Raw genomic sequence first — 12222 nt, 5'->3', positions numbered from 1 at the left:
CCTGGAGCACCCCAAGGGAAAAAGCCAGTCCAGAGAGCGGGGGACTCTCACGGATAGTTGAGAGATTTTCCCACAATTGAACACACAAACAGAGCCGCACAGGGCAGCGAAATGGACCCTTGTCCACCGAGGAGAAAGAGGGAGGGATTGAAAGAGGAGGGAGATCTGATGGATACAATAACACAGCCCCAAAGAAGTAGTACATGCTATGCCGTATATCTCTTGTGAAAAAGGCCCCTCATGGTGAATGCACTCTATAGACAAGCACTGTTCTGTGAAGGATATTCACAGGAACATTCCTTTAGGAATGATTAACCTGTAAGTAACTTTAAAGTACATTTTAGAAACTCAGAGGGCTGGTATGTGCCTACACGAGATGATATGGCCAAACACACAGTTCATTGGTAAATTACCTCATTAAGGTAATCGGTTTTTAGCACAATCCACCGCTACAAATACCATCTGCTAGGCATTAAATGGGGTGTCGGGCCACTGAGGACATCTGGATTGTTAGTGTTGAGGAGTTTAGGCTAATTTAGGAAGGATTTGATCCTGGGAATAAACAATGCAAGATAAAAACTCAAGGGCAGACAATCTCGGCCAAATGATTTGTCGTCAGTTTGGCAACGGGGACCAGATCTACTCAGTTTGCAAGCAGAGGAAATTCTCGGGTTAAAGAGGAACTGGGTGAACTCTGTTGTTAAAGCTTAGGCAAAACAAAGCCACATGACTCCAGATATTGAATGCCATTAGCTACCCAACCCAACAGGTCCAGAGAATTTTATCTAAAACACATAATGACAAGGTCTTTGTAAACACAATCCATTTCCTAGAGGGCCAGCCAGAGAGTTGGACCAGGTCACAGGTCAAAGGTCACCTTTCCCCACAGTACTCAACCAAAACATAGCTTTGACCTCTGATCAAAGAGCTGCAGCTGTTACAATCATTTTACACAGCTTCTTTTCATAATTCCTTATTGAGAATACACACTGATGATACAAAGGCAGTACCGATCCTGAGGGAGCTGATTGCTTTGGGTTTTGATTCTGCAGTTTGCAGTCAAGTCTTCAGTCAAGTACCCCGCTGTCTTTGACCCAAGCCAAACTCGCCATTTTTCAGTGCGATTTATGTCTTTTTCAGTGCGATTTATGTCTTTCTCCTGGAAATCTAAAGGTTACATCTTGAGAAAATGTGGCATGCAAGCCTCCTTTCGACTGGGTCGGCAAAAGTCTTCAAACTTCCTTTTATAGAAGTAACCCCCCGAGCTGGATATCATGGCCATTATAAATAAGAAGCTGGAATGCAGAAGGGGAAAAAATAAACATCCAAGCTGCTCCGTTATCTACACCCAGCTGTGCAGTTTAGAGGCCAATCCTTGGAGATGATGTCACGCTGGCATTGTGTTACCATTAAAATAGTGTTGCTATACTTTTTGTGTGGACACTAATTCATTCAAGCAAAGGCAAGCGAACTCTACTAAATGCAGGACCTTAAACTACGGTCATGTAACCTTAACTGAAATTGTTCAACAAACCAGCAACTGCAATTCATTACTTTATTTCTTTTTATTTAATTTAATAATTATTTCCGATGGTTAAAAAAGTATCAATGAATTAATGGCAACCTCAACTGGAAAATGAATACAGACATCACTACAACAGTCTACCCCACGTGGATGACTGCAGGTGGCCATTAGTGGTTCAAAAACCAGTGGTTAGTTACTTCCAATGGACGGTGCCTACAACATCCAAGAAACCAAATGAAATGGATCGAGGGCCGATGGAGGAACATCTCCAGGTGCAGAATGTCGAGCAAATTTAAGAGGCAAAGTGAATCGGAGATGCAGAGGTGAGGGGAAACCTGCAGCCGAGAGAATACACGGGGGGGGAGGCTGACGCACTGGAGGTTTGATAAACTATTCCATATGTGCTCCAGATCCCAAGTGAAAGAGCTGCTTTGTGCTCAGCGAGGTAGCACGCGCACAGGTCCCGGGTGGGACCCCCCCCCACCTCCTTTCTTTCCCTTCCATCTACTGACAAAACCTATATGGCCCTTTCCCAGTAGCTCAGGGTAATATTAGCCAAGCGTAGGGCCAGGAGTAAGGGGTACGGATGCCCGAGTCTCAGCCCTTAGTCCAGCAGTGTATTTTGACGGGAGCTAATTGCCTGTGACTACATGGAGACGGGACTGAAACAACCATTGCATTGAGTTAGTTGTCTGGGGGTGAAGGAGGGTAGAGGGTAAAGGGGACCGTGGTTGGGAACAAGGGGAGGAGGGGGGGGGGTTAGGGGGCAGGGAGCTGTCAGGAAGTTAAGACGTATTAGGATATTCTCAACCTCCATTACCCCCAGTACCAAATCATTCCCAATGATGGGGAAATAATTCCTCAAGACATTAAAGAGGCAATCTTACATGAGCACCTGCTCCCTGTGAGAGAACCAATCCTCTGGCCATCATGCACACTTCATGCAAGAATACCACCTTTACTGTTGCCACAAGCTCCCCTCCCTAAAATCTGAACGACGCATGGTGAAACCGAGACTTAAATTGCCTCCAAATTATACCAGTGGTGGAAACATGCAAGTCTAATCAGGTCGTCAAGGCAGCAAGCTACTGTTTCCAAAAACACTACAGTGGTGCAAAAGCACAAAAGCCTGGCTAACAATGACATTGTGCAGAACTGTGAGAACAGAACGTGAGGTGTCTATCCAATGATAAAGTATCTGGGGTTTATGAGATTTTAATTAACCACATGATTGCGTAACTGTTTTTTTTTTTACATTTGGAACGAATGGGTGTTTGTGGTGAGACTGACAGGAAATTAGACTATAGGGACAAATTGAGGAGGAGGAAAAAGGAGGAGGAGGGGTGGCGGAAGAATGCAAAGTGTCTTTGCACTGTTTTGTTTAATAGATCCCGTCGGACAAGATGTTTCCTCCTTCGACAAAGAGGTATGACACATGACCCGTGGATGTTGCTTTTTCCAAGCAATTATAGGGTGAATAGATTCATAGTTGCATAACTGTGCATACACACCACAATAAAACTAGACTTAAGATGCAAGTGTGATGCGACTAACAGAAGGAGAACGTAAATCTCGGAGATGTACAGATTATTGAGGTGAGGTGCCAGCAAATGTACATTAAGATCACATCAGGACTGCTTCAGTTGGATAACCTGCATGCTGATCCGATGCCAAGGTTTTTTGGCATACTGGGGCAGTCCTGCCATGCTGCAGTTCCATTCCAATTCAGGTTCCTCACAGCCTCACTATTGTATGGGAGAAACAGACCAGAGTCTGTTGCAACCACCCATGAGAAAGCCCTGCACACTTGGCCCGTGTGGCCACAACCTGTTCTACATAAGATGAGATCGGGCTATTGCTTGAGGTAAAAGAAAAGTTAGATATTTCAAACTCAAAAAAACATGTCCAAATCTGTATAATCCAACATCCTCAATAAATAAATAAATAAAAACCTTGTCATGTTTACCAAAGCAATTTAAGTTATTAAAATATACCATATTTAAAATCAGGTTTATGATCCAAGTTATTTCACATTGACAGAACATTAGTGTGCAAGCAATAGATAGCACTTTTCTTCAGAGATTTGGCCCTCTATGTGCCAGCTAAGTAAGTGCAATTCATGGTGTAAAATATGATTGCCTGCCACCCCCTGCTGAAAAAACAAATCTGTGAACCAAACCTTTTTTTTTTTTTTGGTTTTTGTAACAAAACACGTAAACCCATAAATTAAGATGCTTGTAAAGTAGGAGAGGTGGGGTTTTGGCAGGTTATAACCACTTGTGACTGAGGATTGGGAGGAGAAGAAGGGAGAGCACTGTGCCTGGTATAGGATTATACCCTCACAGCTAATTACTCCCAGCCCTGGACACTCTGTGCCAGAAACTCTGCATAGATACAGTAAGCCTGCATGCTGCCTGCCTATCCACCACACGAAGAGAAGAGTGGGCTGGAGCAGAGACTGGCATGAGACCTTATACGTGCACTGTGGCCGCTGAGTGGGTTAGTGATGAGTTAAGGGTAAAAAAAAAAAAAAAAAAAAAAAAAAAAAAAAGGAAAAAGAAGGGCCAGCTGCTGGCAGGCTTGTAGGGTAGAGTGGTAACAAAGCCATTGAATTGGAATGCTTGTTGATGAACTGTAAGGGTGCAAGTGCTGTACATGGGGTGTCAGTGTTTTTTAAAGATGATGTGATGAACAGTTTCTGTTGCAGACTGATTTATTAAAACATCATACCTGGACCACAAACAATGTACATCTTAAATCTGAGTGCCTCTGACAAATAATACATTGGATCAGTGAATTGACAGCAGATGTGTGTGTTTGAAGGCTGCACAAAAGACTCAGAAGATTTGAGCAGCATGGCCCTCCATGCGCCAAGCACATGCCTCCGCCCTGCCTCACCTCCTGCCCCATCCTGCCTGCCATACCAAATTCTCACCTTTGGCCCCGATGGGCAAAAGCAATTGCCAACCAAAACATCTGGCTCTGGTGGAAGTGTGTCAACTTCTGCCTCATTGGCTGGTTGTGAATAATGGCCCTGTCTTTCCTCTGCTGGCCAACCTTACCTGTGGCAGAGGGGCTTCGACTGGACACACACACACACACACACACACACACACACACACACACACACACACACACACACACACACACACACACACACACACACACACACACACACACACACACACACACACACACACACACACACACACACACACACACACACACACACACACACACACACACACACACACACACACACACACACACACACACACACACACACACACACACACACACACACACACACACACACACACACACACACACACACACACACACACACACACACACACACACACACACACACACACACACCTGAGCTGAGCAAGGCTTCCAGTCATCCTTCCGCCACAGAAACACACACAACCAAAGCTTCTAACCCCTCCGCTCAGTCAGCAGGGGCACAGCCAGAGGCAGAACACCTCAGCCCAGTGGCCTTGTTGCTTTTGGATGTCAGACCTATTTTTCTTTCCTCCCTCCCTTCTGAAAAAACACACAGGTAGCTGGACAAGGATTATGTGCTATAATCAAAACAGTGGACCTAAAAATAATCCAGCCAAATTGCTGCAACAGCTGCTTTGGGCTGACTTGAGAGTAAATAGACAAATATTCCTGTTTTACATGTATGATTTTACATGCTTGAAGCTGAACCTGTGAAAAAGCTTAAAGCGTATTAAAAGCTCAGTGGATTGTAGCTCTGCTATACAGCTGGCTATAGTGCACGGGCTTTTCACTAAATCCATCCATAGCTGATGTCCATTAACGCAAGTCAGTGGGGTTCAGTGGGCAGCCTATTGATGCCTGTAAAGTATGGGCATTACACATTGTTAAAAAAAAAAAAAAAAAAAAAAAGATTCCTTCTGCAGCCTTACATGGACAAATCCTGCGAGCCACTTACCCCCAACGGGTTAGCATGATTAAAATGCAATTTCTATGTCATAATCCATTCCGATCCTTTCACCCATAATCATCATTTTTATTTGTATTCTCATTTCTCTGAACTGCGGACAGAAAACCGTAACTGATCACTGTGGCTTAGTTGTGGCTCCCAAGCAGCACAATCTTGATCCAGTAGGAGGAATGTAGCAGATGCTAAGTACTCCTTAGGCAAAGCTGTGTGTGCCAGCAGGAGGGGATGATTTTGTGCTTAGCATGGTGCAGTGATTGTAAAGCCTCAACAACTGACCAAGAGGAGCCAATGCTGCATCACTGCCAGATGTTCAGATTAAACAGCTCTTAATGCCTTCCCATCCTATAAACTGACTATTACTGTGAGCTTTAAGAGGTATGGATGCACCCCCCCAAGTGTGCAAGCATGTACATTCATTTTCCCGATTACAAATGGAGAATGTTCGGAGCAAAGAAGAATGTTTGGAACAAAGACGTATATTTTGACACGCTGATGTCTGGGTGGAAAAATAAAAAGTTGCTGTAGCCACATTTAGCTCAGGAGGAATTGCTGCCTGAGTCATCACAAGCCATTTATTCTGATCTTCAGTCTGAAAGTCATATTTTCAAAAAGGAAGAAAATATCTCCCCAAAGAGGTGATATAATTCCCCTTATCCTGGTTTATTTTCATACATCTATGTTTTAAGATTGGCATGTTCTTTTGGAGGGGAACAAGGAAAAACTGAACTTTTTTTTTTTACTTGATTTGATCAAAAATGAATAGTAAGAGACTCAATACTACACATCATGCCTTGTCATGAATAGACTTTTTTGTTTTTTGCAGTAGGCCTAGGTTATGACTAAGGCAGGCGCCGTGATGACAGAGCAGCTGAGGTGACGCAGCGCCCTCTTTGGATGCTCACAGGAAATCAAATATCCGTGGAGCCCGTGAACGCACACCCGCCTAAATATCGAAATCAATCGCATTGCGCATCATTTGAAGACCTATCGGTATTAATTACTTAAAAATGATAATGTCACCAAACATCAAAAAACAAATCGGTGGAGGCAGATTTATGCGACTGTCAGGGGCAGAACTGCCTATAAAAGTAACCAATTCGCAACTAATGGTGGCCAATATAATACCGGTGATTTGATGGGAAGCAGGTGATAATAACCATGTTTCGTCATTAATATCCAGCGCACTGGCAGGCTACACATCAGGTGCTGGCTCTTAATTGGCACGATACGCAGAAAAAAAAAAAAAACAGCAGCGAGGCAAAGCACATTTTCATCTTAAACCATAGGAGTGGTGCGTAGGCTACATCTTATTTTAAAATGCTACGTTACCCAACGCAGCTAACACTTCCATGTAGCCCATGTATCTAGACTTCACTGTGACCGTTTCGAGCCGATGGCTCCCTTCGGCTTCCACGGTCGCCGAAAGGGGAAAGCACCAATACAAGGTACGCTAGGCAGGTACTGCTTACATTTAGATTAGGTTTTCAGTGAAATTGTAAACTTACCTCCCGGCTTCGTTGCGGAGAAACGGTTACTGCTCGATAATAATAATCCCTTGTCGCTGTCACCACACGAACAGGACCAAATTCAGCCTCTCGCGGCGGGGCTGAGTAAACAGAGAGCCGAATGCCCTGCTCCGACTGTACGAGGCTGTTCATTCAGCTGAATGATAGTGGGGAGTGAAGGGACTGACTAGTCGGTCAAAACAGCAGCACCACGCCCCCCTCTTAAAGCTACCGCACTCTGTCCGTCTGTCTGTCTGTCTGTCTGTCTGTCTGTCAATCCTTCTGTGTGTGTGGGTGTGTGTGTGCTGAAGGTGAGGATGCCCACTGTCAAAATCTAACTGAGACATTTAAAGACTAAGTTAATTTCTTTACATTAATAATTCATTATCTTGTTGTCTTTTTTTTTTTTTTTTTTTTTTTTTTTAGTAGGTTAGTAGTTGTTTATTCAGTCATCATAAAACAATACGTGTATACAAATCACAGTGTAAACTATAAAAGTAAATAGTGACTGAGAAGGATTAGGCTGAAGCAAAAGCTTATATATGCCTATCCTAGGTTCCTATCGATTACATCTATTCACCTCAAAGGAAAGGGAAATGCAAAAACAAGATAGAGGTAAAGAAACAAGGGAGTTAATCACATTTGTAGCCCTCAAAAATAGCATTACAAACCATTTTCTTAAAAAACAAAACAAAAGAGAGCTGCACATTTTCCAAGATTATTATTTTTTGGGCAATGGGGAGAGAGAGAGGGGGGGGATGACATGCAGCAAAGGGCCTCAGGTCAGAGCTGAAGCAGCGGCCGCTGCCACAAGGACTGGGCCTTTGAACACGAGGCGCCCACTCTGCCAGGTGAGCTATCCCGGCCACCCCAGTTGCCCATTTTCAAATTGATATTGCCATTGTTCCATGATTTATATACCCCAACAATAGAAATACATCTCCTTTTAATCTCTTTGTTTGCTTTTTGTGAAGTAAACTTTAAAAATACTTCTCAAATCATATTTACTTTCATGTATTGAAAAAACAAACATATGTGGACACAGTATGGAAGTGATCTTAAATTAGCCCTGAACATTATCTTTCATTTCATAACTCTGGCATTATAGTGGGTTTCATGTTTCCATTGCTAAAAATAAATAACCAAGCAGCCAATAACATGCGCTGAAATGCTCCCTGTAGGTAAAGTGCAATACGTGTTTGCAAAGTAATATAGAAGCTAACATCATGTGAAACAATAAGGCTACCACAAATCCTACTACAGTCATAAATATATGTACTGTAATACGTGTGTGACTACAAGCAACTTGATGTAAGTTATAAACAGGTTCAAATGTGCTACAGATCCAACGAAATAAGGTCCAAAACGGTTTCCCAAACATAAAGTAAAGGTCTTGCTTCCCCAGCTGCTAAGCATTTAATCCTCTGAAATATGAAGAAACTGTGTGGCTGGCTGTGTTTTGATCTCCTCACAGCCCGTAATCCTTCATTAATTGCAAATTCTGGGCAACCACTTTGACCTGGGCTCATACATGGAAAACAATACTAATTTCATATGTTTGAGAACGAAACACGACTCACTGTGATGTGTGTGAGACAATTCCATTTACATATTCATGGGCAGAGAGTCAATTTATGCTTTTCATGTCATTTAAATAGCAGCTGAAAGACATAAAGATTTGGCAGTAAGCAATTTAGATGTTAATATGACAGCAAACCTGTCGTTACGTGGTGTCAAAATGAAAGTAGAAGCATCGCTGCTACCTACATCGTTTGTGATTCCATAAATACCTTCATGCTATTAGTACAACACAGTTTGCCAAGCTCTTAGCACTATCTAAAACTGTCATACAAAATAGTACAGAAGTGTACTGAGTAAAATCCTCATGTACTTGTTATGTGACTTTAAATATGTAAAGACAGCTTATGATCTTTTTTTAGCACGTATCAGTGAGTTGTTTCACTATCTGGTGAGAAAGAATTGTGTCAGCTAAGTGTCAAATTTGTCAGATGTCTACACTTTGACTAAAGTTTCAGGAGTAAAAAGAGCTGTCTAGGAACTCGGCGGCTTGGCCTGTCAAAGCCAGGATGACATTATCCAGTAGAAGCGAGTGAGTCAACCCTTGGGAGAAAACCAGGCAATAGGCCTCCATTAATCTCTTCAATTTGGCAAAACCAAGGGGAGGTCAAATCTATAATCCAGAGCGGATAGTATATCATAGGGGAGTTAGATTCATGTCAGATAATGACACTCTGTCAGTAACTTTAACCTGAACCTTTTAGCCTGACCCCCAAAACTCAGTCAGTGAATTAGACTTGGCGACATGCGGACACACACAGAAACTCACCGCACATACACACATTATGCCCGAAGTTTACTTTATATGGTGCCAGGAGTCGGTTCAGACTTATCTTAACCATTCTATAGTTTGGAAGACAAATATATGTCATATAATATTATACAATTGAACCTGCCATGTCACAGGGAACAGTGTCTTTAGTGACGCCACCACAAATTAAGTATTTTTCCAGTTACAGTAACTCAGTGAGTTGGAATATCTGACCGAGGCTCAGAGTTAGTTACTCCAGGTTTTACACTGACCTCAGAGGGACTAGTGGGAAACAGGCCGAGGCAAAGTCGCTGCTAAAGTACATTTGGAATTCTTTCAAAGTTTGGAAGACATGAGGCTTTTGGACTTCAGGATCTAGCATGGGAAAGCCTCAATTCTGACAATGCTGGAGTGTCAAGGCATACAAATCAAGCCCCCCCCCCCCTCAAACCTTTTGAATAATTTGAAAGTGTACAGCTTTTATATCCCTGCTCAGGTTCCGATGCAGAAGGCCAAGACTAACAGATGTAGTTACAGGAGGATTCTGTGAGCGTCTATCAGACAGGGGCCAGGGTCTTGATTTGATGGGGCTGCAGATGTGATAAGGTCCAGTCGACACCTCAGAATCTCAGGGGTGTCTGGCAGAACAGAAATGGCGCTAACTGAATTCACACATGTCCATGTAGTATGCACATACACACAGGCGCGCATGCTTTTGTGTACAGTGAAACTTGAAGACATGCACACATGCAATGCACCGTCCATGCATATACATATGCATTACACGTGCTGAAACATATCTCTCTATGAGCCTCAAACATTGATAAAGAACAGCCAGAATAGCGGCCATTAATACATTATTTGTATCTAATATTGTATTAGAAAAGCCTTAAAGAGCAACTCCACCAATTTTACACATGAAGATCAGTTTATGTCAGGAAGTTCTTGCCCTGTTTTAACACCTTACTTTGAAAAGTCGACGTTGGCGTCAGCTCTGATCTCTGGTAAACATTATAAGTAATAAGAGGCAACAATATTTGTTTTCTCAAGATAACTATGCGATGCTAATTGTATCGTTATCTCAAGATAACAAAATAAGTAACTTGTGATCTTGAGATAATTTATGTCTAAATTAGAATATTCCTAGCCTTATTTATTTACAAAATGTTCATGTCTGTTACCTTTAGAGGACCCAGGATTTAACTAAAAGAATAAAAACATGAAGATGTACTGTAACATGTGGAGTAGATCACTCTAAAATAAAAGGTGAAATGTGTTACACTGCCATATCTTGTGGTACATTGGCCAACAAATAAAAAAGCTAGTCAAAACTTTATTTTAAGTATTCTGGTATGAGTCCTTGCTAAATGCTTATCAGACCGTGCAACAAATAAAACCAGAGGCAGCTTGTTTTGTTTTGAAAAACAAAAGGCAGAATCCAAGTCAGTCCAGACAAAATGTTTTACAAGCCTTTATTTTACTTGGTGACATCTTGAATTATTAAAAACATCAATGTGTTTTGGCCAGGGCTGTAGCCAGGGTTTAAGAAATATTGAGGTCACAAGTCCCCCCCACACACTCCCAACCACTCTCACAAAAAGTTCTAACCTTTATGTTTTATTATTTAGTTTGCCAACAGTTACAATCATTGAATCTAAAAGAGAAATGAAATACCCACCATGTGTGGGATTTTTGGAGTGAGTTCTCCAACCAATGTAGTAAAACCAAGTGGCCTCAAAAGTCAGGTGACGTAGGATAAAGAGTGTAAAAGTGTACGTAGGGATGGATCAAACAAATACAGGACTTTCACCCAGAAGACTGCTGTCCATGTCCCGTGTCAAACCAAAAGTCAATGTTGACTTATTTTAACTTACGAACTTAAGTTCAACGTAACGTACTTACGGACGAAAGACGCACCAGCGTGTCCAAACAATGTTTGAAAAAACTCCTACTCAAAAAGCAAAATTTGATTTCAGACATTTACAATTCTAATCACATATAACCTAAGACTTTGGTTAACTCACTTCATTTACCTTTATTTTTATTTTTACAGGCAAGTCATTAAGAACAAGTTCTTATTTACAATGGTGGCCTGACAAGTGGCATAGCCACTTAGGGAAAGGGAAGGAGGTTCTAGATAAGAAATACATTAGAAATACATACAGTTTTGAAATTACATAAAATACTAAGCGGCGAAACAATCCATAATCATAAGTTAAGGTTTGTTTTCAAAAGAGATTTTAGGACATTCAACAGGCCAACATCAACGTTTCGGCTTTAGCGCCAAATTATCTCTTTACACATTGCTCTAGAAAAAAAGTGGGAATCACTATGCGGAAAGCTGAGTTTGTTCTGAACATTTTGATATGAAACACATGGGAATCAGTTCTATGGAAATACCTTAAAAAGGCAAATTTAAGAAAATATGTAAAAACTGAGAAAATGCCCTTAGACCTCAGAGGGTTAATATTTGTCACGTACATAATGTACTTAACTTATTATGTAACTGAAGTTACGTCCTAACAGAGTAGTATTGTTGCCTAACCCTAACCAAGTTGTTTGGTTGCCTAACCCTAACCAAGTTGTTTTGTTGCCTAAACCTGACCAAGTTGTGTTGTTGCCTAAACCTGACCAAGTTGTTTTGTTGCCTAAACCTAACCAAGTTGTTTGGTTGCCTTTTGTTGTTTTGTTGCCTAAACCTGACCAAGTTGTGTTGTTGCCTAAACCTAACCAAGTTGTTTGGTTGCCTAAACCTAACCAAGTTGTTTGGTTGCCTAAACCTTAACCAAGTTGTTTTGTTGCCTAAACCTGAAACCTTTTGTTACCAAACCTGTTTTTGGTTGTTTGTTTTGTTGCCTAAACCTGACCAAGTTGTGTTGTTGCCTAAACC

At 41.8% G+C, this 12222-nt stretch overlaps 1 protein-coding gene across 1 annotated transcript in view; it reads right to left on the bottom strand.

The window, feature by feature from the left end:
* Window positions 1–7179, bottom strand: part of daam2 (dishevelled associated activator of morphogenesis 2) — a 107282-nt gene extending 100103 nt beyond the window's left edge. Inside the window, exon 1 of the mRNA XM_028566074.1 lies at window positions 7004–7179. The gene's annotated coding sequence lies outside the window, so the exon portion shown is untranslated. The remainder of the gene's footprint in view (window positions 1–7003) is intronic.
* Between the last annotated feature and the right edge of the window lie 5043 nt (window positions 7180–12222).

The sequence above is a fragment of the Perca flavescens genome, chromosome 20 (genome assembly GCF_004354835.1).
Source record: "Perca flavescens isolate YP-PL-M2 chromosome 20, PFLA_1.0, whole genome shotgun sequence".
In the NCBI taxonomy this organism is placed as follows: Eukaryota; Metazoa; Chordata; class Actinopteri; order Perciformes; family Percidae; genus Perca; species Perca flavescens.
This window is presented reverse-complemented; position numbering and strand designations above follow the sequence as displayed.